Source organism: Mustela nivalis (genome assembly GCF_964662115.1).
Source record: "Mustela nivalis genome assembly, chromosome: 17".
Taxonomy (NCBI): Eukaryota; Metazoa; Chordata; class Mammalia; order Carnivora; family Mustelidae; genus Mustela; species Mustela nivalis.
In genome coordinates, this window is record NC_139036.1 from 14,353,544 (window position 1) to 14,380,192 (window position 26,649).

At 57.4% G+C, this 26,649-nt stretch overlaps 1 protein-coding gene across 1 annotated transcript in view; it reads left to right on the top strand.

The window, feature by feature from the left end:
• Positions 1–26,649, top strand: part of RAI1 (retinoic acid induced 1) — a 117,418-nt gene that overhangs the window by 27,055 nt on the left and 63,714 nt on the right. The window contains exon 2 of the mRNA XM_082706858.1: positions 11,540–11,678. The gene's annotated coding sequence lies outside the window, so the exon portion shown is untranslated. The remainder of the gene's footprint in view (positions 1–11,539; positions 11,679–26,649) is intronic.

Consider the following 26,649-nt stretch of genomic DNA (forward strand, 5'->3'; position numbering starts at 1 on the left):
CAATTAACAAAAGGCACAGTATGGTTGAAACCACACATGTCCACAGGCAGAGGGCCTCGTTCATAACGTCTGCTCTGTGGGGCGCTTGGCTTTTGCATTTGTTCCTCGTACGTTGCTTGCTTTACTGGAGCCAGCCCAAATAGTCATTGAACCGCGACTCCAAGCTAGGCACAAACAGGACACCAGGCAACGGTGCTGCCATGTTAGTGGAGGAGAGAGCAGACAGAAAGACAGACGTGTCAGATGATAAGTGTTACGAAGAAAAGGCAGGGCTGCAGGACTAGTGGTGAGAAGAGCTGAGCAGACATCTAGGAGAAGCAGGTTCTACATAGAAAGAACAGCCTGTGCAAAGGCCCTGAGGCCGGCCCGTGCTTGAAGTATTTGAGGAGCTGGGGAGGAGGACCCCCCCCCCCAACCTGTGGCAGGAGCACAAGGGTCGGGGGAAAATGGGAGGGGGTAGGTCAAGGTGGTAGTGGTCTTATTGTGTCGGTGATTGTGGGCTGTGGTACAAGTTTGGTTTTAACTTGTGTGAGGTGGGAGGCCTGGAGGTTTCCAAGTGAGCAGGGAATAGATCTGACTTAAGTTTCTGCAGGCTCCCTCTGGACACCAAAAGGGCTGAATGGGGGTGAGTGTGGGCACAAGGAGGCTGAGAAGAGGCCACTAGACTTGTCCATAAAGACAGAGGGCAGATAGTGGTTGACAGGGGCTGTGGTGTGGTGGAGGGATGGGGAGTGACTGCTCATGGGCATGGGTTTCCTTTGGGGGGGGGGGCAAGAAAATGTTCTGAAATTAAATAGTGGGGACAATGGTCCAACTCTCTGAATGCACCAAAAACCACTTTCCTAGGGTGAATTGTACAGTATGAGGATTGTATCTCAATGAGAAAACGTTTTGCTCAGAACCTACCAGGACTTCTCACCAAAATGGATGCCCATGGAAAGGACTGGAAGGAGACAGTAATAGTAATTATCACTGGGGGACTCGGGGGTGTTTTTCCTTTCTACTTTTGTATACTTTCCAAGTTCTAAAATTAAAAGTAGGTATTTCTTTCTGAGACATCAGTGCTGTGTGATCTGGGGGGCGGGCAGGGGACTGGTTCAGAGGCCTGGGCCTCTCGTCCCATCCCATTGAGCTCTCTCTGCTGGCCGTTTACGTGGCAGGTTTGGAGCTGGAGAGCCTTTGCTCTGGCCCCCAGCTCCGACCTTCTGGAATTCCATTCCTGCTCACATGACCTTGGTCAAGTCACAGGACCAGAGATCCCCATGGTCCTCCCCCATCTTAGTGTCTGAGCCGCCTGCGTGCCCTCTCCACCCAGAGACCCCCTTTCTTTGCTTGCACGCCTTCAGCCACAGGCTGCTCACCACCTCCCAAGGCAGCTCACTCATTCCATTTCTGGGCAGCTCTGCCTGTTAGCAAGCTCTTCCTTATATGGAGGTGAAATCTGTCTTCCTGTTGCTTCTACTGCTCCTAAGCTCCCTCTCTGAGCCCCAGTTTCTGGGTCTGCAGCACGGGGGGCGGGGGGGGGGGCAGGCCCCTCCCTTGGCTGCTGGGAGGCTGTAAAGGGATCTGGGCATGAGTAGCCTAGAGCACAAGTCAGTGGTCATTCAGTACTGGGGACAGAGCATGGGCGGGCCTTGGCCCCAGACAGCACAAGCAGGCAGGCTTTCTGAATGAATAGTTCAGACCATCACCACGAAATTGAAACCTGGTCCTTATCCCAGCGATCAAAAGAAAACTCCCATCTCTCCATAGACCAGGAGGGAATAATAACATCAGAACCAGCATTTGTCAAGGTGCATGATGAGGCAAAGCCCCGCAGTGACTTTCACATGCAAATTTCCATTAGTCCTCAACACAACCCAGGCCTTTCCAGCCTCCCATTTTCAAGGTGACAATGGCTCAGAAACAATGCAGAGTGGCTGGGTGCAAATCTCTCCTCACATGTTTTGGGAGTGCTGTGGGTTGTCTAAGAAAGTCACCGCAACCCTCTCCACCACAGAAAGGTATGGAAGCAGGGCTGGAAGACATCCTGTTAGTGCTGGGTTGGACTTGGCTCTTGGCCCTGTCAGTCAGTAGAGTGAAGGCCCCTTGTAGCTCCCTCATCTGGGGGGCTAGGCTTGGGAGGATTCTCCTGGTCTCGGACCCTGAACTTTGTGCTGAATTTGGGGAGAAAGATCACAGCTTAGAAGGCTGCTTTCCAGCCCATATCGCCCCCTCCCACCTCCCCGTGAGGGAAGCAGGAGCAAAAGCATCACCTCTCCACCCAGAGAGGGTGCAGAACAGCCCAGAGACACACAGCCAAGATGTGGCAGAGCCGGGGTTGCCCTGGGGGAGAGCAGAGGCCGGGCCTTTTCTGGTTTCAGGTGTGTGGGGAGGATGGGAGCCGTGACTCCATCGCCTGCTAACTCTCCTAGAGGTTAGAGGCCAGGTGGGCTTCTGAAGCCAGGGGTTCGACACCCTTCCTCCACACTTGTGCCCAAGCTAGACTGCTCCAACCTGGGCCCTGGGATCTAACAGGTGAATGAGAGCAGCTCCCGAGACGAGGAGTGAGTGGGTCGGGCTCCCCACAAAGTCACTCAGACCTTGTGCTCTCTGAGGCTGTTTCCACATCTCCAAAATGGGCTAAAGACACCTCCCTCAGAGGATTTCTGGGCAGATTCCATGGGGGTGCCTGGCAGAGTGAGCAGCCTCTCCACACGCCACCCCTGTGCCCCGTGGCACAGTCACCTGGGTTCCACTGGGAATGTGGGGATGAAGCCAAACTGGGAGGGAAAGCACAAGAACAATAACCCCCTCCTCCTCCCTCCCCTCCCTCGTCCCCCCACTCCCCTCCTCCTCCTCATACACTCATGTGGTAAAAAATTCACACAGCACAATTAGCATCCCTCCCACCCCTCCTCTCCTCTTGATCAGCAGTTTCTTCTCTCTGCTTCCAGAGGTGATCTCTGCGGATGGAGGCAGCACCCCTGAAAAGGGCTTTCCATGAGAACATTCCTGGGGACTCACTCTCCCTGGGAGAAGCTAAGCTGGCCTGGGTCTCTCATCCCATTCTGAGGCTGACAGGCCAAGGTGACAGGACCGGCTTATCCCTTAGCAGGGAGGGAGTTGGCCTCCTAGTGCCAGAGACAAAGGGCATGTGGTAACCAACCCCAGTCTGGGTGGGAGCCACAGCCATCATATGGGACGAGGTCAGGAGGACACCCGGGGTCCTCACATGGCTGGGGTCGGGAACTGGAGGCCAAGAGAAGGCCTGGGGGCAGCATCCCCAGGGCTGCCAGGTAAAGGGAGGGCAGAGGCCCAGAGAGGCTTGAGTTGAGCTGGGAAGGGGTTGGAGGGGTCAACTGAGGAATGTTCGAGCCCCCCGGAGATAGCCATGGGTTCTGGGGTCAGGGAACAAAGAAGTCTGGAGGCAGGTGGCCGCCACCCAGGTGTGCATGCAGGCGTGACTATGTGTGAGGAGGCCCTGTGTGTCCTTAACCTGGGCACACTGTCTCCCCTTCCTTGCCAGCATACAGGCACACATATGTTTCTGGTTTTGTGTGTGTACACATGGATGTGTGTGCCCGCATATTTCCACCTTGGGGAGCCTGTGTGTTTATGCGTGTCCTGACGGCTCTGCTCCCCATCTGCTGTGTGATGTGGGGGCCCTCTCTGTCAAAAATAGTGACTGCCCTGAGTTTGGGGGAAGAGGTCATCCTTGCCCTCTCGCTGAGTTCTCTTTGAAGCATGCAGGTGAAGCCACTGGGGCTCAGGGTCAGATCCATATCCTCTGGGAAGGAGAGGAAGCCGAGGGAGCTGTTGTCATTCCCATTCTTGGGACTCTGGGGAGTCCCTGAGCACCCCTGGGCCAGAGGAGCTGTGTGGCCCAGTGAGAAGGGGCAGGGGTGGGGCTGGTGTGCGTTTCTGCACGACCGTGTCTGGTTGTATGTCCGTGGTTTGCATCTCTGTATCTTTGCACGTACATTTTTGTGTGCGAGGGTCTCAGGGCTGGACAGGTGGGCCTGACTGTGTGTGTAGGTCCGTCAGGCTCTGAGTATGTCCGTGTGTCTGGCTTGCTCACTCCTGCCCAGGCAGGCCTCCTACTCAGTGCCAGTCAGCTCTCCTTGGGGAAAGTGTCAGGGGCCGTGGGTTCTCCTTGGTCACTGCTTGACCCTGAGGCCTCGGCATGGCCTGTGTCCGGGGTTGACAGCACTCCTTACCTCGGGGACGCTTCTCTTCTTCCCACACGGTCCCCAGTGGCCTGGTGGAATGTGTCCAGCATGGCAGATTGCCTCTGTCAGCATCAGGTTCAGGCTCGAGCTGGTGCTGGGGTCACAGGTCAGTCTCTAGCAAGGCCCAGATGTCGGTCTGTGGCTAGGGACTGCGTCTAGCGTCAGAAGTCCATTCCTGGCAGAGTGTAGGGGGGTCAGTCTAGGGCTGGGGTCGGGGCAGGGGACACACAGCGTGACTGGGGTAAAGGGTCAGACAGTGGTTGGGCTTAGGCAAGGCCATCTGCATTGACGAAGAGGACCGGACAGGATGCCCAGCCCCTTGGTGGCTCCCTGGCCAGGAAGATGGGTTTGAGCCCTGGGCTGCAGCTACTGGAGAGGTGGGCTCAGAGGCAAGAAGGCTTCCGTGGCTGCCGTGGGCTGCTCCCATGACTGTGACAGGATCCCATCCAGGGGGCATGTGCGGGGAGTTGGTGCCATTAGTCATAGCCAGGACACCAAGGGGGTGTCTTCTGCACCCAGGACTGAGGAGGGGAGCACAGAGCAGGGGCAGGCCTCCCCAGGCCGGGGGGATTCTGCTAGCTGGTCCGTGTGCTTCTTCCCCTCTCCCTGGGTTTCTCTGGTACCCTCCCTCCCCGCCCCTCATCCCTGTTGCTCCGGCATCCCTCCTTCCCTCTCCCCTGCATTCGCTCTAGTAGCCTCCACTCATCTCCTACTCCTCAGCCTCTGTCTGTCTTCCTTCCTTCTGTCCTTCCTCTGTCTTTCCAGCTGTGTGACCCTCCTCTTTTTCCCACGTACTCCCCACCCCCAGCCCTGCCTTCAGCTGCCATCGCCACCCCAGGGCCTTGGCTCCTCCAAGCCCAGGGTCACAAGCACTCATGCCGAGCAAGGGAGGGGATGCCCGTGGAGGTCAGGCTGGGGCTGCGCCTGCCTGGACTGCCCATGAATCTGAGGTTGGGGGGGCTATAGGTTGAGAGGATACCCCCCACCCCACCCCCGACGATTTTTCTCCTCCAAAGCCCACACTCAGTGAAGGGGATCCCATGGTGGGTGGTTTTGCCTCTGTCTGAGTCTGAAGCTGTATGACCTCATCGGGTGGTGGCCTCCCACAGCCTAGTAAAGAAGCATGGATGGACAGACAGATGGCAGAGAAAGCTCCAGACAGCAGAGATCAAAGGTCGTGCAGATCAAAGGCAGAAACTGGTTTGGTCTCTGCAGACCCTGATGGGCAGCCCCTGTAGGGCAGGCAGGGCCAACCCGAGGCAGTTCGTGAAGTGAAGTGCGCACCCCTACAGACCTTTCTCCTGCCCTGGCTCTGGCCAGAACCTAAATGGGGAGACCCCAGATCTTCCTCTGACCTCCACTGCCTTCCCTAGGCTCTCCGGGGGGGGGGGGGGGGATACACCGCGTGTTTGGAAAGTTTAAGGGAACTTGGTTATGTAGAATGCCAATCCCCCCACCCCCAGCTGAAACATCAAATTCTTTGCTTACAAAGAAAAACATTTTCTCAAGTGTTTTGCTCTTAGTCTCACATGGTGGCCCAGCTCTTAGGACGTGCTAGGCTGTGGAGGGTTTTGGGGGTGGGGAGAGAAAGTCACAGTACTAGAATGGCTCAGTGACCATGCCAGCTTACAAGCGTGGGGCGGGGGGAGCTGTCTGTTTTACTCATGGCTATCTCCCCTGTGCCCCCAACAACGCCTGGCACTTGGTGGGTGCCCCCAGAAAGGCACCCCAGAGCAGAGATCTGCAGAATGGATTCAGTCTGTCAATCTGGGGAACAAGAGGAGACATAAGGGAGGGAAGGTAGCCACTCTCCCACTCCATCGATAAGAATGGGGCCACTTCAGCCATTGTCTGAACTGAAGTTCACGAACCTGCCTTCCCAGCTCTCCATGACCCCAACCCTGGCCAGGCCCTGTCTTCCTCCACCTGGACCGGTTCGGGGGCTGACTCACCGGCCTCCCTGCTCCCGCCCGGGGCCCCATGTCCGCTCTCTTCACACCAGCTGGGGCTACTGTGAGGACCTCGGGGAGATCGTGTCCCTCTGTCCCTCTCCTGCTCAGAACCCTGCGGAGACAACTCAGCCCTGGATAAAAGCGAAGGCTCTTACTAAAGGGTTTGAGGTCCTGTGACTCCTGTCACCTCTCTGTCCCCATCTCTTCCCACTTGCCCCACTGCTCACTCAGCTCCACCCACACCAACCTCTGCGGTTCCATGAAAACTCTCACCCTGCTTCTGCCTCAAGCCCTTTGTCCTTGTTGTCCCCTCTGCCTGCATATCCCCTCCCTCCCCCCGTAGCTATGTGCCCTACCACCTTAGTCTCTCAAGTCAATTCTCAGATGTTTCCAAGTGCAAGTTCCCTGACCACCCAGTGTGAAAACACAGCCCTTTCCCAGATGCTCCCTTTATTTATTTTTGTGCCTAAATGTAACATACTATGTAATTTACCCATTCATTCTGTTTTTTGTCTGACTCATGACCACAAAGAACAGAAGCTTTGTCCTGTGCCTTGCTCTGAATCCTTAACACATGCAACAGGGCCTTGGACATAGTAGATGCTCAGTGAACATCCGCCCGACAAATGGACGGATATGTCTGCTGCATGCAAGCTCTGTGACCTTGGTGCATTGTTTGGACTCAGTGACCCAGTCTGAAATGGGGGGGGGGCATGAAGGATATGAAGGAAAGATGGAGATTTGAAATTGCTGGCTGACTGCTCTGTAAATATGTGTAAAGGAGATGTTGAAACCTGCCTGGCGCACCTCTGACCCAAGGCCTCTCGAGGCTGCTAACCTTGAATGCGATTTCTTTGTTTTAAGTGGCACCTGCCTGGCCTGGTCTGCGGAGTCCAGACCCCTTCTCTCTGCCTCTTGTGCCCACCTGGGTGGCCCCTGGATACCCCCTGTCCCTAGTGGCCTGTCAGCCTAACATCTGGCAGCTCCATTGACCCCCACTGCCCTGCTGACTCCCTGGGCCCCTGTTTATTATTTGAACTGAAATTGTATTTGGACACACTTTGCAGGAAAGCAATTACTCAGATGGTTCTAGGCCAACAAAAGGGTAACCTGTCCAGGACAGGCTCTCCTGAACACAGCCACCCCTCACCAGGAGGCATCTGGCCCTTCGAGACCTGTGAGCACTCCTACCCCCCAGCTCATAAAACTCTCCCACCAACCAAGCATGGGGGATCCTCTCTCTCCTCGGAGCCTGGGGCAGGACTCACGTGGTGTCAAACCCCTGCCTGGAGCAGGGAGCCTGCCAGGCAGGCAGCCTCCCCTGCCAGTCATGCCCCCAGCATTTATGGAGCGCCTGCTGTGTGCTGGGTACTAGCACCATGATCCCATGGCATCCTGCCAGTAGGGTCTGATGGAACAAGCAAGGGCTTGGGGGCCACGTAGACCTAAGTTTCAATCTTGACACTGTGTCTTTTTCATTCACTCATTTGCTAAATGTATATCAAGCCCCTGTTCTGTGCCAGGCCAAGATGAGTGAGATTTCTCTAGAAACATAGTCAGGTGGGGATCAGAATGTCTGCCTGTGTGCTCTTGCTGGTCCTCTGATGGCCCTCCATCCTGGGGTTCTCCTTTTGGACATGAGCAGATCCCCTCTTGGGGGGCTATCTTGACGACCCTCTGATAACACTTGTGGAAGAGGTTTCCATTGGCCTTCGGCGGATGTGAATCTAGACCTCCCTGCCACACGGCCCCCAGAATGACTGAGGCCCCTGGAACAGATGAAGGGCTCGGCTCTCCTCTGGGCCAAGCCATCCCACTACCATGTCATTCCTCCAGACCCTTAGGATGTGTGCTCAGAATCCAGAATCTGTAAAGGGTGTTCCCTGAGTGATGTGGCAGTCCCATGACCTGCCCTTGCCCTGATGTTCTCCAGCCCCTTCCCCCATTCTTCTCCAGAGGGGCCGTTGGTTCAAAGAGGAGAAAGTCCTGGGCTGGATCAGCCTCATTCATTCATTCATGTACTCATTTATTCACTCAACAAACACTTACTAAATGTGTGTCAGGCACCGTTCCAGGTACAGGAAGGAGTGCCAGTGAGCACACAGAAAAAAACAACCACAAGGTACCTAAATAAATACATTATATGGTACATCAGAAGGTGGGGTTGAGCATTCCAGGCAGAGAGACAAGCAAGTGCAAAGGCCCTGTTTCTGGTGAACTCAAAGAATATCTAGAAGATAGAGTGGTAAGTAAGGGGGATGGACATGAGGTCAGAGAGGTGGCGGGGGGGCCTGACTGGATGGGCTCTCATCAGACACTTCTGATCACTGAAGCCAGGGAGGAGAAGGGAGCCTGTCCCCACACTACCGTCTTGACACCCCTACCTGCCAATCTGGACCTTGTGGCCATCTGTGTGGACAAGGTGGCTGAATCAGGATGTGACAGGGACAGTTTTAGGCTGAGGGTCACCATGATAAGGGTTGCAGGCCAGTCTGTGACTGGATTGGTGGTCCCCAGCAGGGATTTGGGCTTTGTTGTCTAATGATGCACACCTTGGGCCTCTCCTCAGCCTCAGGACTGTGTGACCCTGGTTCCCAGGCCAGATCACTGAAGACAGGACTAAGTAGCCTGCACTCCAGAGAGGGGAAGACTGGAGCCCACAGAGGAGCTGGGCTGCCTAGTGCTTGCTGGCTGGGAGCAGGTGCCCACAGTTGGCTTGTTTCTGCTGATTCCTTACCAGGTCAGCTACTGGTCAGCCCAGAGGGCACATTAGGGCCCATTTCTGGGAGAGAGGCCTGCCCCAAGCCCCCAGGCAGCCACACTCAGGAGTCTGGGTAGGCTGTAAGATGCTCCAGGCCAGTGATTGCCAAACCTGGCATGTGCAAAGGCTCTGGGCACTCGAATTGGTTAGGTCTGGGCCAGAGCCCAGGAATCTGTGTTTTTAGTTTCCCATTTGACTCTGCACACATGGTAAGTCTGGGAGTGACTATTCAAGCCCTTACCCAAAGACCTTGAGGCACAGCAATCCATGAAACCCCTTCTAGTCCATTCCCTGATTCCCTCACCCCAGCCTGGAGGAGGCTGGGCCCCGGGGGAAACACTCAGACAGTGGCTAGAGATGTGTTGCCTGCCACAGCCCTCTCTAAGGAGCCACCAGGCCCCAGGGAGGGCCCGCAAGGTGGGGGGAAGGCTCCCCACACCTAGTTGGCTGATAATTGCTGCGGGAGTGGAGTGTAGGATGTATGGAGAGTTGATAGCAGCAGGGGGGGGGGCGGTTAATAGAGGAAGTCGGGCAATCACTGAACAGCAAAACCGAAGTGCGACAGAGGTCGAGAGTGTGCTCCTCCCCTCTTGGCAGAACAGAGAGGGGCCTGAGCGGGGAACATAGGTGGGAGGCCTAGGAGAGCGAGGCAAACAAGACTGGCAAGCAGGAGAAAGTGGAGAGAGCCAGGGCTGACGTGTCTGTATGATCCCTGGCGCGATAATTGGGTGAACGGACGATAGGTCGGACACGTGTATGGATAGAAGGGTGGGTAGATGCAGAGACAGAGAGATGAATGAATGAATGGCTGCGTGGGCGGTGAGCCGCCTGGCGAGGGGCGGGCCAGTCGAGCGCTCAATCACAGCCCCGGGGCGCGGCGCCCGCCCGCCCGCTACGCTCTGAAACCGCCACCCCCCCACCCACCGCGGCCCCTCCCCGGGCTCTTAATTTCGTGCCCCTAGGGCTCTGGAGCTGCTCCCGGTGGCTGCTCCCGGACCGGGGCGACGAGGGGCTGCGCCACCGCCACGGGGCTCCGTGCGACAGCCTTTAGCGCGCAGGTTGGGCTGCCCCTCGGCGGCGGGGGGAACCTGGAGGTGCGGTCCCGCCTCGAGGCCTCGGCCCCGCTCTTCTTTGTCTTGGCCCATACTCTGCCGCCTCCAGCTTCGAGTAGCCCTCGCCGCGCACTTCTGGGCTTCTGCGGATCTCCGAGTCTCAGATCCCGTGGCCCCCAGCCCATAGGCGTCTCCCCCGCCCAGCAGGGTCCCCCAAACCCAGTGCCTCTAGGACCGCGGAGCCGGCAAGTACCAGGATCTCCAAGCTGCGTCTCCGGTGCGGGGGGGGGGGGGGGCGCGGGATGAAGGCCCCCTCGTCTCCGCCTTCTGTCCCCGCCCCTCCTCCGCCACTACTCTTCGCGCTGCGCCCCGACCCCAGCGTAGCTTGTTCGCGCCTTAAGCGGCTCTTCTGCGGCGGTGCCGTCGCCGACACCACGCGGAGCCCCCCCTTCCCGCCCCCCGCGCCCGCCAGGCCTCAGACCCGCACGTAGAACACAGCCCTACGCAGCCACACACAAGACCGCCTGCCGACACGCACCACAGCCTCTCGTCGACCCACAGCCCTGCACCGGCGAACTGCCCCCTCCACGCGCACACCCACAACCCCAGCAACCGCAATCCCACTCGCAAACAAGCCCACACAGATACACAACACCCCTGAGACACACTCGGGCCCACGCAGACACAATCCTATACACACAGACACACAGCCCCTCGGACACACGCAGCCCCACATGGGCGCAGTCCCACCCACGCAGTCACACAACCCTCTATAAATGATCTCACACAAGCACAACTCCACGCAGACACCGCATCACTCAGTTCCTCTGAGACCCAGCAACACACTCACAAGCTCGTAGCCAGACCCCCAAACCCCATGACATTCATACGTAGGACAGACCAGAAATATACAGCCACACCGATGCACACACGGACCTAATCGCGCCGCCAAGAGCTCACCCACGGGCTCGTAAGTCACTGGAAAAATATTAAAGCGTTTCCCTCCCTCCCCTTCTATCTCTGACACACACGCGCGCGCGCGCTCGCGTACACACACATTTACACACACACGGAGACACTCACCCCCGCCCCCAAAGCGCCGCGGAGCCTCCTAGCCGGTGACCCCGAGCCCCCGCGGTGAGAGCCGCGGGAGCGTCTCCCCGGCGCCCCCTCCTCCAGCTCCCTACCCGAGCTCACCACTCCTCCCCTCGCCTCCTCCCTCCCTGCCCCCTCCTCCTCCTCCCCTCCCCCGCGTCTGGGGCGCGGGCTGCGCGCAGCCAAGCCCCCTCGTCGCGCGCCCCTCCCCGCGCGCACCCCGCGCCCGCATCGCGCTTGCCGAGTGGATGCGGCCACGGGGCGGTCTCTAATTACCTCCTGTCCCCCGGTGGCCCGTGAATAATGGCTACTGAGGGCGCTCGCAGGGGCTGCTGAGACGGAAACGCGGGGCGCGAGAGGCGCGGCGCGCGCGGGAGCGCGAGGGAGAAAGGAGCGAGCCCGGTGCCGCCGCGAGCGGCGGGCGGAGAGAAAGGAATCGTGCGAGCGCTCACATTTTTTTCTCCCAAGGATCTCATCTGGCCGCCGCGTTCTGGAAGAGGCGAGGGGGAGAGCGCGCGCAAGAGGAGGAGGAGAGAGACGGCGCGGGGAAGGGGAGACGGCGAGACGCGCTGCGCCGGCGCCCGGGAGATCCAGGAGGAGCCCGCAGGTATTGTTGGCGGCAGAGCTTTGTGTCTTTGGGGGGCCGTTCCGGGGCGCGAGGGCTCCCGGAGCCCCCAGGCCGCCGCCGCGCTCAGACCTGCCCCAAAGCCGGGGCTGCCGGCGGTGGTGGCCGCCGGCCGCGAGCACCCCTCCCGCCGCGCCGCGATCTTGGCTGGAGTTGCAGATTTGCCTGTTTGGGGGTTTTCCACGCCGTTTGAGGGAATCGGTCTCAGGAGAAGGAATTTCTTTTTTTCTTTTTTTGTTTGTTTCCTTTTTTTTTTCTTTGTGTGTGCGTGTGTGTGTGTGTGTGTGGCCGCAGTTTGGTTGTGTTGGGGACTTCCCCCTCCCCTTTTCTCCACAATACACTGATGAGAGGTCTGTGGCACTGGTGGAAGGCAGGGGGCTGAGATGGCGGGGTTGGTGGCCGCTAATAGGAAGGTGAGGGACGCCGGAGACGGAAGGAGTTTTGCTCAAGTTCGCAATCTGCGCGCTGGAGCTGGTCAGGCCGGAGAGGGCCGTCTGCGCACCCTGTCCTGCTCCGGGCAACCGGTGGGAAACTTCCCGAGAGCGCTGCCTCCCCAGGGACTCGGCGCCCCCGACGCCTCCGGGCGCTTCCTCCGGCCGCCGAGGCCCCTCCTCGCCGCCTGCGAGCGCTTAAGGTCGCGCTCTCCCCACCCCCGCCTTCCTCCCTCCCCGGGCAGCTTCCGGATCTGGACAGAGCTGGAGGAGCAGCTTCAAACACTTCCCCTGGAGACCCCTCCCCACTCCCCGCGCCATAGCCTGCCACACGGCCCCCCTGCCTTGCACCCCCGCCTCACGCGCTCCGGAGTGGCCGGGCTGACAATGAAATCTCGCGCCTTGCCGTCGGGGGTGGGGGTCGTAGCTGGGTCTCTCTGGGAGTTGCTGACCCAGAGCAGGGGAAAGGGAGGGAGGACTTCTTGGGGGAGGGGCTTGTTTGGGTTAGAGACGTTGACGTCGGAAGGCGCTGTGCGGGGGAGGGGGCGGGGGCAAGGTGGGGTTCTCGGCCGGGGGTCGTGGATTCTAGCCCCTCTTGGGCTTGCTGATTGGCTGGTGACCTCAGGCACGTCGGAGCCCCCCCCCCCCCCCAGCCTCATCCTCCTCTCCGCAACTCGGCCTCCTCCCCTCCTGTACAATGCGGGCTTCAGAGGTGATCCCGAGGGTGATGTGTGTGTGTGTGACGGAGTGTTTGTCTCCTGCGATCCACAGCAGACGCTGCTCCCGTGACCCGGAGATCCGGACGCCTTGCCCCCTCCCTCAGGGATGGGGTGGGAAGTGGTGGGAACTTCTCCTTTTCCCACTGGGGCCGCAGGAGGGGACTGCTAGACCGGAGATTTTTCTGGGGACCGCAGTCCTGAAGGGGGGGTGCTGCTCAACGCCAAGTAGGGGTCGCAGGGTCAGAAGCTTCTCGGCACTCTAAGCGCCTAAAATCCTTTTGCTCCTTTGCGGGGGGGTGGGGGTTGTGGAACGGGTGAAGGGCTAGTTGGAACAGGAGTGGGGGCCGAGAAGAGTCAATGGAAATCTGCCTTAATTGGATTCCCAGGCGAGCGTGGGAGGGAGCTAAAGGGGGCGCCTCCTCTTTCTCTTTCCAGGGTAGGGAGCCATGCCCGGGGACCCCCAAGCTGGCAACCCAGGCAGGGGAAGGAAATCCTTCTCCCTACTTAAAAAGGGAATTCCTGGGGGGAGAGGGGAGGCACCTTGTGGGGGTGGGTGGTGGACCGTTTTCAGGCTGTTCTGTGGCTTGGTCCAAGAATATAAAGAGTTAACCGTCCCCAGAAATCTGTCAGCCCCCACACAGCAGGGACACACTGTCGGACCCTTTGACGTGCTAACAGCGTGACACTGGCTGACAGGAGCTAGCAGATTCCATACTCTGTGCTTTCCTTCTCAGCAGCCGCAGGCAGCGGGACAAGACCTGGCTGGGTGGTGCCTTGCTTAGGGACCTTGGTGGGGGGGGGGGGGGCAGAAATCAGCAGAGGGAGGGTACAGCAGCCAGGGAGCCGGGTTAGGGGTCAGGTTAGGGAACTTGAAGTGGAATCGCCCTTGGGCTGGCGGGGAGGGGGGTGGTCTACACTTTGCCCCGCTCACCACCTCCCCCCACCCTTAACCACCCACAGCTGGAGGCTTAGCAGTTAAGGGTGAGTGTCTGATCCATAGGCCAGACTGTAAGACCCCAGCAGCTGAGGGCAGACCTGGCTGAGGCCAGGGGGAGGCAGGGCTGAAAGAGACAGGATTGATTTCTGCTCCCTCAGTGGGCCCCATTATGGGACAAGTGCCCTGGTGTAGAGTTATTTGTGGGGTTGTCTCCCCCTCCCCCAACCCCCAACACACACGCATTTGTTTCCTGCAGGTGAGAAGTGTTCCCTGCGGATCTTAGAGCCCTGGGGTCTGGCACACGACGGGCACTCAGCTTTGGCTGGACCAACACAGGAGTGAATGAATCCCTGATGAATGAATGAATAAATGAATGAATGAGAAAGGGGAAAGTTTCTCAATTGGAGGCATGTAGACATTTTAAAAAAAGAAACCTTCCCGACATATACATTTTAAAATGTGGTTCAGAGAAAACCTGAAACAGAGAGAAAGAGAAACAAGGTTACTGTCAGCGGGCTATGACAATGTTAATATTTTGATGTTGTGCTTCACAGTCTTTTTCGACTCCCACCTTTGGTTTGTTTTTTAAAGACTTTGTGGCCATTCTCTGTATTCAGATGTATATCCTGCTTTCTTCCTTGGCTAACAGGAGCCTTTTCCTGTTTTGTAACCAGCATAAACACCCCGGTTCATGTCTTCGGGCTTTTCCAATCGGGTGGACGTGCCATCATTTACTTAATAGTCCCCTTTTGTTCAACATTCAGGATGCTCCTGATGAACGAGGTAGAGAATGTATTTGCACAGAGCACTTTTTTGTGTGATGTTTGAGCTGATTTCCTCAAAATGACGTGGCCGATGTTGAAGACTCCGGCATGCCTGCAGTGGAAGAAATGGGCTTCTCATTTTTCCAGAAGTGGGGCACTATTCGCTCTGCTTCCTCACAGTCTAGAACCTTCTGTCAGAACTGAAAAGAGCCTTGGCAGTGAATCACCTGTCTGAGTCCCCTTCTTTGACAGGGGAGGAAACCGGGGCCCAGAGAGGGGAAGTGAGTCCCAAGGTCACACAGCAGCTGCTGAGCCTTGCAGCAGCCAAGAACCAGCTACTGATTTGCCATTGTGGTCTCTGTTTGTAGGAAGAGTTCCTAGGGATCCTGTAGGCTGACCTTGGCCATTTCACAGGTGGGGAGGGGGCTGAGACCCCAAGAGAGGAGAAGCACCAAGCTTGCCCTTGGCATTGTCAGCTGGAACACCAGATAGGCTCCTAAACCTGTCACATGCTTTCTGTGTCACACACACTGGCCCTGTCCACGGATTCCTGGGCCACCGAAATTACTAGGCTGTCGTTGGCCGGTGTGGGCGCCCTGTTGCCCCTCCTCAAAACTCCTTCTTCCTCTTTGCCATCCCATTCTCCAGAAGGAAATTTGGGGATCCAAATTGTGGATCTCATGACTGTGCCCTTACCCCTGTGCCTCAGTTTACTTTTCCAAAGACATAGCTTGGGGTCTGTTCAGGAGCTTGATGGGAGGGGGGCAGGTGCCCAGATAGCCACCGTGGGGGAGCAGGGAAGGATCAGGGTCATCTTTAAACTTATTCTGATCTTAGATTGACCTCAGGAGGGCCCCTGGGGAGGAAGGGGAACAGAAGGAAGGAGAGGAGGAAGAGGAGATAGGGAGGGATTAGAAAAGAGGGAGGGGGGCGCCTGGGTGGCTCAGTGGGTTAAAGCCTCTGCCTTCGGCTCCGGTCATGATCTCAGGGTCCTGGAATCGAGCCCCGCATTGGGCTCTCTGCTTGGCGGTGGGCCTGCTTCTTCCTCTCTCCCTCTCTGCCTGCCTTTCTGCCTACTTGTGATCTCTCCCTATCAAATAAATAAATAAAATCTTAAAAAAAAAAAAAAGAGGGAGGGGAGGTCAGGAGGGAAGAAAATGCAAAGAAAGAAAGGAGAGAGCTGGCCCCCACCCCTCACTGGGCAGCACCCGCCCCCCACGCTGGGAGAGCCTGGGGGACAGCTCTCCCACTGCCCGTGTCAGGGCTAGCCCATGCTGGCTGGCAGGAAAGGCTGGATGTCCAGGGTGGGCTCTTGCGAGAGCTGAGTGAAACAGCCATTGGCCAGGCTCTGGAACGGAAGGATCCAGACCAGGTGGGTGGCAGGGAGGCAAAACCTCCAAGGCTTGTGTTCTTGGGTTTCCCTGTGGGGCAGGCGGCAGGGCACCCCCGGGGAGAGGGCTGGGGCCCTGGGTGCTTCTAGAGGGCAAGGTGATTGTGGCTTGTGCTTCCTATCCCAGGACAGGGACCTTCTGTTTCCCAATGCCAGGACACCAGTTGGCTGTGGAGGTTAAGCGCACCCCTCTCATGAGTGTGGGGTGTTTGGGCATTTCTGCAGTGTGTGTCTGTGCTTTGGAACGCATTTGTGAACACGCATACACATCCGTGTGTGTCTGTGTATGTGTGTCTGAGCCTGTTTGTGTGGGGGTCGGTCTGCCTGCCAACCTGGGTGTGTGCGTGTGCACGCGTGCACACACGCGTGTGCCCTTGTCCATGGGTCTTGGACCCTGTTTGTATATTTCTTAAGGGGCCTGTGTGTCTTCCAGCTTGGGCACGTGTGCCTGCATGCATGACTATCTGTGTGTGTGTGTGTGCACCAATCTGTGTATATCCCTGTGTGTGCCACGTCTGTGGGGGTGCGCGTATGTCTGTGAGCCTCTGATCCCATTTGTGCATTTCCGGTGGGGGGAGAGCACGCCCCTGAGCTTGGGCACGTGCGTGTTTATGTGTGTGTGAGCACACACTTTCCCCCTAATGGCCCCAAGAGGGATCCAGGCAGCAGGCTTTTGTGCTCCTTTCAAGGTTGCGGCTGGGTGGGTGAAGGGGGGGCAGCCTTCAACTGGGAAGCGGGGGGAGGCAAGAGAAAATCTTAAAAGACCGTCTTCCCTCTGGTCTCCAAGGAGATCAGCCTGTGAAATGATCCGCACGTTAATTAAAAACGATTATATCCTGATTGAGCCATTCCTGCTTACATCCCCCGTCCGGGAGGGCTGAGACTGAGACCAGAGGATGGAGACTGGGGCAGGGTCTGGCTGCAGGGTGCAGCCCATGGAGGGGAGCACACCTGGGGAGGGTGGGGGGACTGAGTGGTCAGGTGTTGGGGTTCTATGCCCAAGGCAGATTTGAGCTTCTCTTTTTAATTTTAAAGGCCACCACCACCACCAAATTCCCAGGGGCTGGTTGGCAGCCACCAGGCTCCATAGATCCCCACTCATGTGCCAGGCACTGGTCCTGTCATTTGCACAGATCCTGAAAGTCAGTGCTTGTGGTGATATGCTTGATGTCACAGAGCCAGGAGTTAGGGACCCCAGGCTGGACCCAGTTCTCTGACCCTAAGCTTCAGATCCCCCCAGCCTCCACTACCTAGTTCCCAGCTGCCCCCGACTCCTATGATGAGGGGTCCTCCCTCTGCAGGACCATGGGGACCTGAGATGTCAACGACAGGCCTTCTTATCTTCCCTGTCCCCCTGAGATTGTTCCTTCCTGAGGTCCAAGCTGCACAAGGCATAAGTCTGTGGTGTCCATTCATGTGGGGAGCCAGATGACTCACTGGCCCTAGGCAGCTCTGGTCTGGCTCGTGTCACCTTTGCCATCCTGGGCAGGGCCGCCTCCCCTCCCTCTCACTGTTCCCCATAAAGTGGCTGACAAGGGGCGCCTGGGTGGCTCAGTGGGTTAAAGCCTCTGCCTTTGGCTCAGGTCATGATCCCAGTGTCCTGGAATCGAGCCCTGCATCAGGCTCTCTGCTCAGCGGGGAGCCTGCTTCCTCCCCTCTCTCTGCCTGCCTCTCTGCCTATTTGTGATCTCTGTCTGTCAAATAAATAAATAAATAAAATCTTAAAAAAAAAAAAAAGTGGCTGACAATTCCATAGCAGACCAGCCACAGGTGCCCCTTAGTGCCTGCAGCTGGCCACCGTGTACCCATATTCCTGAGTATGTGCCACCAAGACCTTTTTGGAAAAAAATCTGGGCCTTGTCACACTCTGCCTTACTGATCTCACCCTCAATCAGCCTTGCAAAGGCTGTGGGACTTGAAAGTACCCGTAGTAGTAATCAGCCAGGGTCCCTCAGCTGATGCCCCAGGATGAAGTGTTGTCTTGGTTTGTAAGTGATAGGTGCTTGCGGGAACTGCTTTAGCTCTGCATGTGTGGAGACGCAGCCGTCCAAAAGGGTGGCCCCCTGCCTTATCCCGTCCCGCTCCACACACCTATGTGTGCCCAGGCCAGGCTTCTCAGAGAGGAGGACACCCCGCTTTAGGGCAGCCACACCCAAAAGCACGTGAGAGAGCTGGCCACAAGCAGGGACTTATTCCTCTTCTTCGAGCCTTAGTTTCTCCTTTGGGCCATGGGGGTCATGCTCTGTCCTGACAGGACTGCCAGAAGAGTAAGGAAAACCAGGTCAAGTTTGTTCAAACGTCTGCCAGCATTGGGACACACAGAGGGTCTCGATCAGCGTTCATCTGTGCGTCTGTCCGTTTCAGGGCACCTGTGTGTTAATGCGGCAGGGGCCTTGGGTTTGCTGGCTTCTTGGGAGAGAGACATGTTGTACTCTTTCCATGCTTCCTGGGAGGCATCCTGGGGTTGAGGTGACTGTCATTTCAATAGAAACCTCCAGGGAGCTAAGACTTTCATAGGAACCCCCCCCCCCAAAAGCATTTCAAAGGTAGAGTGTCTGGGGAGAGGAAGGGGATGGTACTCCTGGACCAAGTTTCACATTCTTAGGGGGACCTTGTCCAAGGGGAGGGTGCCAGGACCAAAAATGATGTCATTAGAATGAGGCAGATGGGACCCCAAAACTCAGCAGCCACTTGTTCCCAAGGTCACAATTGGAAGAGAGGCGGGCAGATGTTCCTTATCCCCTCAAAAACCCTTTGAGCTGAAGCACATAGAGGCTGTGCCCACCGCAGGTCACCCTGCAAGGTACCACCTCCCGGGAGCACTGTGACTCCTGGGATATCTGCTTTCCCCAAAAACCCTTTCCCAGGGCCTGAAATGACTCCTTTCGTCACAGCCCAGGGTCAAAGTGTTGAAAGCCCTGCTTAAAATGCAAACCTATTACCTTGTGGGAGTGATCAGAGGCTGAACTCATGTTTGCATAATGCAGGGGCCAGCAACCTCTCAGTCCCGCGGGGCCCATGGGCAGAGCTAATGAGGGGGCCATCTGGCCTTCGTGGGGTGCAGCCGCTCAGCTCTGCCAGAGCGGCATCTGGGGCTGTAGCCCGGCGTGCCTGTCACCCACCTTCTTAGGAACCAGGATTCAGATGTTCACATCACACCTCCTGGTTCGTGCCTCTTGACACCTAATCCAGCCACCCACCTGTGGCCAAATTCAGACACGCGTGTGTGCGCATACACACACACGCGAGTGTGAGCCCTGCCCCAGCCTGTCACCTGAATAGAGCCTAGGGGGTTCTACAACCGCCTGCTGTGCCCGGCCTTGAACCTCAGTCTGAGAAGCATGCACGGTGCCAGCCTTGTGCCTAACCCACACTCGCCCTGGCCCTTGTTAGTGGTCTTCGCGGTGAGGGTGTAGGAGCTCTCGCCGAGAGCTCCCACACAGGGGTGCCGCAGCCTGGCTGGGAACAGGTCAGCCTGACCCGTCTTCTACACGCACGACCGACTTCCCACAGCTGCTGCCATTGACGGGGCTCAGCAGGGAGGGGCGGCAGCGGGCATCTGACGGGCACCTGGTTTGTAAGTCGAGTTTCATTTCCTTCAGTCCTTCGTTCAGCGTTCAGCAGACGTTTGCTGACAGCCCAGATGAGGCACATTCAGGCCATGCCCGGGAGAGTCGGGGGTGGGCCTCCCAGCCAAGGGAATGTGGACCCTGGGTCTGGAGGGGGAAGCGTTTGACCACAGAAGGGACTGCAGTCCTGGACAGCGAGCTGGGAGGCCTAGAGGCACGAAAGAGTCAGAAGAGATCTAGAAGGTCAGAGGTGGGAGACAGAGGCAGGAGTGGAGGCTGAAAAGGAGCCTGGGGCCTTGACTGCCATGAAGGGTTTTATCCTGGAGGCAAGGAGCACAGCTGGAGCCCAGGCTTGAGGCAGAAAATGAGCCCATGAGGTGAAAAGGCAGGGAGTATCAGAAAAGCGCCCCCAACCACCCCCACCGTGGGGCTTTGTGACCTTCGGCCTGCTGTGAGCCTTTCTGGGCCTCCATGGCCCCACCCCCAGAACCGAGGCCTCTGATTCTGAGTGGTGGGGTCTGACCCGGCCCTCCTTGCATGGAGCTATTCCTGGACCTGCTCCCGAGGAAAGCTGGGGCCTGACCCTGCTTCCAGACTCCTGCCTGGGTTCCGAGCAGCTCCCCCCATCCCTGCCTGTCTGAGCCCTGGGAGGGATTATTACCTCTCGCTGGGGAAAGAGGTGGAACTCCTCAGGGACCAGTAATTAAAGCCCAACAGATTGTAATTCCCTAAAAGAAGGCTCGGCACAGAGAGGGAGGAGTGGTACCCGGAAACCCCACAGAAGACAGGAGGAGGAGGAGCACGGGGGATGAGGGCGGCCCGGGGTCTAGGGTGATCCGGTGATATCTGGAATCCTGTGACTCAGTGCAGCTTTTCAGCAAAGCCTCCCCAGTGCTGGGCCCTGAGCACTTGATTATTTCCAATCTTCAACCCCTTCCTGCGGGGCTTAGGTCCTGCTATCCCCATTTCACCGGTGAAGAAATGGAGGCAGCAGCCCATTAACTCGGGCTCCAGGCCCCTGCAGAGCATGGCCCTTCTTGCTGGATTTCTCTGGTGGGGGACCCAGCAGGGCAGACCTGGCACCCTACCTGATACTCCCCATGTTTGGGGTCTTCTGTCTGTGGGAGGAGTAGGAGAATCATGGGTCACACCGTGGTGACTGAAGGGAGTCAGCCATCCCAGGCTGACGCTGTCATTCACTTACTTACCTGCCCTGGGATGCCAGGCAAGAGCTGCTCTTCTCTGGAGCGTCTCCTCATCAGTAAAAGGCTCGGATAATCTTAGGGTTCCTTGTAGCCTGAACCATTGGATTGGCCAGTAGGGCACATCCTGACAGCGGAGGTAAGTAACCGTCAAGAATTTCTGCACCCGCCCTCCGTCGTTCATCCCGGCAGGACCTTCCGAGCCCTTTGCCGTGTGAGGGGGGCTTCAGCTCTCACGTGCTAGCGAAAGGTGGGCGAGGGGATCAACCCTGTGTGACCGGAGAGAGGCCCAAGATCAGGTTCTGCCCCTGCACTTAACTCCCCCTACTCCGCCCTTCACTGCCCCCCCCTTTCTGTGACCAGACCTCCATTTCTCCAGGGCTTGGGGACCCAGACCAGAGATTGTTGGCTGGTGATGGCCTCAGACGGGCACTGTTGGACCAGCACAGGGTCTTAAAGATTTATTTATTTATTTGGGAGAGAGAGAGAATCTCAAACAGACTGTACGTTGAGCACAGAGCCTGACGGGGGGCTTGATCCCATGACCCTGAGATCACGCACGACCTGAGCCAAAACCGAGTCTGACGCTTAGCCCCAGCTGCGCCCAGGGTCTTAAATACAACTTGGGATTTCACATTAAAAAAATCTACTTTTTGTTTCTCTGAAACTAAAAACCCGCACGCCCACAGGGGGCTGCAGACAGAGCCGACATGGGCTGCCACCTCTGCCCAGTTCCGGGCAGAGTTGCCCCCCTGCCTAGCCCTCGGTTCCGATCCCGGCGTCCCGGCTTTCTCCACTCTTGGGCAGATTCCATCTTTGAACCTTATCCGTAAAATGTCAGAACCGAGGGACTGATTCCAAACTGTGTCTTGAAAGTGTTCTCCAGAAATTCTCCAGGCAGGGGAATAAGAAAAAAAAAGGTGGCCCAGGTGCAGGAACTGCCTGGGGAAAGATAGGGAGGTCCAAAAGGGCACAGGATACTTGAGAAATACGGAGCTTTCCTTGCCTGCTGCCTGCGTGCTTGGTGAAGCCTGAACATGAGGCCAGTTGGACTGTCTTGGTTCCATAATGTGATTCATTCATTCCATTCACTCCGAGGGCCCTGGCAGCATCCCTGACTAGTGCACCATCGTGGGGCCTTTTCTCCTTTCTCTCACTGGACGGAGAAAAGCGGAGGACAGAGAGGTGAGGTGACCTGCCCTGGGTCCCAGCAAGGGCGGAATTTGGACAAGGGCTCCGATGCTCGACGACGGGTCACGGGGGCTCGTTCTGATCTAAGACGCTCTAAAAACTGCCTCTTCGGTGAGCTGCCTTTTCCTGTGCATTTTAAAAAATGCTCTTTTAGTTAATATGCGGGAGGGATTTCGATGTGCTCGTACATAACCTTTTGCTGAAGCGACAACGTGCTATAAAAGGGTCCCAGGAGAGTTGGTGTAATTTGGGCTGTGAGGGACAGAGAATACCAATGCAGACCTCTCCAGAAGGCCTGCTGCTCCTGGGAGCTGGGATGCCGGCGGGGGCGGGGCGGGGGCGGTTGTGGGGGCTCACCTCTCCACGCTGAGGCCAGGCCTCCAGTGCTCTCCCATCTTGTGCCCGGAGACCACGTGTTGTTCAGATCATGCTGGACTGTTTGGCCTTTTTTATTCCCTCACATTTTGAGTGAGCGTCTCAGTTCCTAGAGAAGGAGGTCTGGAATGGTGTCCAGGATGCAAAGGGACCGTGAGCGGGATGGTGGGACAGACACAGGAGCCCGTTTGTAGGCAAGAGCTGGCCAGTTGGTGAGGTGGTAAGGCAAAAGGGTCCATGCTGAGGGCAGATTGAAAGGCACCTTCAAGGTCTGTTCAGCATTTGCCCTTGGTCCCGAAGGATCCCAAAAGGGGGCTTGGGAGGTTTCAGTTAATTGAGGCTGATTCTAAATCAGGAGGCTTAAGAAATGGTAATTACCGTCCTGGGGGAGCAGACCAGAACTACCAGTGCTGCTGGGAGTAGAGATCATGGATTCTGGGCCCCTTGCCTCTCCCACACACCTAGAGGCTCCGAGACCTTCCGCCCAGAGGCATCAGGGCAGACCTGGTTACAGACTAGGGGCTGCTTCCTCCGTTCCTGTGTGTGGGCTTGGGGCATGGAGGTGTGTTCCGTGCCTGCGTGTGTGAGTGTGAATGTGAGCGTGCCCATATGTGTGCTGGTACTGGGCCACCTCCAGGCCCCTTACTTCCTTACCTGTCCAGGGACAGAGAGAAGAGAACCCCCCAGGCGGATTCTCAGCAGGGCATGGGCTTTGGGACTCCAGAAAGCAGTGGTGTGGACACAGGTGACAGCGCATGGTTTGGGTTCCACTCAAAGAGGAACTTGTGTCATTTAGAGTTGCCCATAGGAGGCCTGGGATGCTGCAAGGGGCCAGGAGTGTCCCATCTTAACAGGTGAGCAGAGGCCAGACGTCTGTCTGTACCTTCCTGTCATTTGCAGTTCCTTCTAAGCCCAAGTCCTGGCACGGGGCATCCCCTTCCCCCAGCTGACACACAGCAGTTCCCAAGACTGTTCCATCTTCCTAAACCAAACTCACTGGAGGGACTGACAAAGGGCTTCTGCCCCCTTGAACTTGGCCTGGAGAGACCCAGGGCGTGGGGATGAGGTTGATATTGTGTCACAGCGTATGTGTGACGCTGAACTCGTGTGTGTGTGCGCCGTGTGTGTGCATGTGTGTGTGTGCCGTGCACTCATGTGGGGAGGGCCGCAAGCGCGGAGTGTGAGTGTCTGTGTAGAGAGTGTGCAGTGCACGTGGCTCTGAGCGGAGGCAGGTGGGCTGGGGGCACAGGCGTCTGCACTACACAGGTGTTCACCATCAGATGCACACGAATGCACTTGGGCCGGTGGATGTGTTTGTGGCCAGGGTGTGTCTGTGGGGGTGCGTGCAGAGCCCCTCCCACCACCGCCAACTCCTTCTGGTCCGTTTTTCCCCACCCCAGACCCCCATCACCACCTTTGCCCCCGGTTCCGAACTCAGGGGCTCCCAGTTGCCCCAAATCTCCACACCTCCACTTACAGGGAACTTGACACCTGGCAGCCCCGGTCTTGACCTCATCCTTGCTCTGGGCACAAGAGCAGGCCCAGCATGTGGCTAAGGGATCTCAGGAGATCTAAGGACAACAGCAAAAGAGCAAGAGGTGGCCTCCTGGTCACTACTCAGCCCCTCCCTGGAAGGTCCTGCAGGAGGTGGGTTTCTGAGTCTCTGAATCCCTGTCTCCCCTGACAGGGAGACCTTTCTGGAGCTACTGTGGGTATCTCCAGAGATGGCATGTTTTGAGAACGTGAGAACACGAGACATGGCGCTTCTGGAGACAGGATGCGAACATTTCTAGAGAGGAGATGGAAACCATTTAAGGGGAGGCACAATTTTGAAGAGGAAGTGGCATTTTGGGAGATGAGGTGTGAACATTTCTGGAGATAGAGGAGGGCATTTTCTGGAGTAAAGTTGAAGTCTTTCTGGATTCCAGACATTGCTAGAGATGAAACATTTCTGGAAATGGACTATTTCTAGAGATAAACTATAGTACCTCTAGAAATGGAGTGTTTTTGAAGATGATGCAGGAGTATTTCTGGGAATAAAATAGGGCATTTCTGGATTTGAGGTATTTTTGGAGCTGAAGTGGAACATCTCTAGAGATGGGATGGGATATTTCTGGAAATGGAACATTCTTGGAGCTAAGATGGAGCCTTTATACAGAGCAGTGGCATTTGTGGAGATGGATTGTATCTGAAGATGAGAGAGGATTTTTTGAGATAGGATGGAACATTTCTGGAGATGGAATGTTCTGGAGCTGAACATTTCTGGATTCGAACCAAGCATTTCTGGAGAGGAAATTTGTCATTCTCAGAGGGTACCGAAGATGGGATATTTCTGGAGGTGGTGTTTTCTGGAGATGAGGGGGCCATTGCTAAAGCTGACTGTTTGCCTTTTGCGGAGTAGATGGGGGCGCGTCTCTTAGGGGGCCCAGGAACACCCGCCTACCTGTGACCTTTGTTTCCCAGGAGATGAGGTCTCCTCTGAGGTCCAGAGGAGAGGCTCCTGCCCAGGCCCACTCCTCCTGTAAGTGGCGGAGCAGACCTTCTGAGGACCTTTCCAGAACAATCCCTTCCCTACCAGCCTTGTGCTGTCGTCTTCCCCAAGGGAGGCCAGAGCCCTCTCAGTCCTGTTCTTGGGGTCCCCACCCCCATCCTTGTGGGGCCCTGGCAGCCTCCAGGCTCACTGCAGGAATAGGCAGTGACTGAATGGTTAAATTTAATTTAATTCAATTTCTTTGGAGCCATCTGAGGCTTGCTCCCCAGCCCTCTCTGCCAGGAGCCTCCTCCCTCTCTCGAGCCGGTATCCGACCCCCCCCCCCACCTTAAAGCAGCCCTGAGGTTGGCCTTGCTTCAACAGAAGGAAACGGGGGTGGGGGTGTACAAGGCTGAACATGGGTGAAGGCCAAGGTTCCTGCTCTAGCCTAGGCTGATCGTCGGGGGCGGGGGGCACGGGGGAAGGTGTGCCAGGCCGCCTCCCCCCAACTCCAAGGAGGCGGCCATAGAGGCCTGTCGCCACTTGAGCCGGCCTGGAGCCCCGGAGTAATTATTTCTCTTCCTTAATTGAAATTTCAGCCTCAGTGATCCTGCCTCAGAAGTGTGAGGTAGGGGAGGGCGCCTGGTGGGGTGGGAGAGGGTGGGGAGCCCTCTTGCCTGCCCCCAGAAGCTGGGAGGTAGTGCCAGCTTCCAGGCCCCAAACTCTGGTGGTGGGCATGGGGTGGAGGGCTGCCACTTGGGGAGACGGGGGCCAGGGTGGGGGGCATTGCTTCGGGCCAGTTATGGCAAACTGCAGTTAAAAAGCTGAACCTTTCACCTGATGGCTGGTGAGAAGGTCGAGAGGAAGAGGACGGCTGGCCTGAGGCAGGTGTACCATGGGCGGCTGCCTGTGTTGACCGATTCTGAGCCAGGGTGGCAGGAGGGAGTGGGCAACCGGGGTCGGGGGGAGCCACTGCCTCCTCCCAGATCTGGCAGGGATCTGAGGGGGTGGCCTGGGGGGCTGTGACTCAGGCGGGGCAGGCCATGATGGCGGCAGGCCCAGTTCCTGGTTCAGGCCTGGGTGAGGCAGCTGGCCTGGTGGGGTGGGGTGGGCTGTGGCTGGTGGGGGCAGCTGAGGAGGCTGTTTTCCCAGCTGCGGTCAGGCTGGGCGGAGCATCCGGGCTGGGCGCTGGGTCACCGCACACACACACACACACACACACTCTCTCTCTCTCTCTCTCTCTCTCCCCCCCTTCCTCTCTCTCTACCTGGGTGGTCCCTGCTACCCCACAGGGCCTGAGGCCTGTCTGCTGGTGGAAGAGGGGGGCAGTAGGAAGCAGGGGGGCAGGGAAGCTATGGGCTCCAGACAGGCTAAGAGTCCACCCCTCTTTGAGCTTCTGAGCGGCGGCTCTGAGGTACTCAGGTTAAACGTCCAGGCTTTCAGCTTCTGCCCACATTTGTCCAGACTCAGGCCAAAACAGGCCCCATCACAAGGGAGCAGCTGTAGCCGTCCCCGCCCCCAGACCCTGGTGCTTGCCCTCAGGGTCTCAGTCTTTCCCAACTGGGAAATGGGATTTGTGGTCAGCTCGTTTTCAGGGCTGAAAGAAGCTGCCAGGTGCTCAAGACCCCAAGCCCAGGCTGTTGTGGTTACCAAGAAATGTGCCTCAGCCTGAGCAGGCCAGGCCGGCCCCCTGTGAGCAGTAGGAGCCCAGGGAATGGCAGCGCTGTCATCTGTGTTGGGACTGACACTGTTTTCCCGGCACCCAGAAGTGGCTGTCAGGGGAGCTTCCCACCTGGGGCCTCCTCCACCCCTGGGAGGGCAGGTTTTGTGACAAGGGAGGCTAAGGCCTTTTGGGGTAAGGACAGGGCCGGGAGAGGAATGGGGAGGTGGCTGCCTTTTCCACTC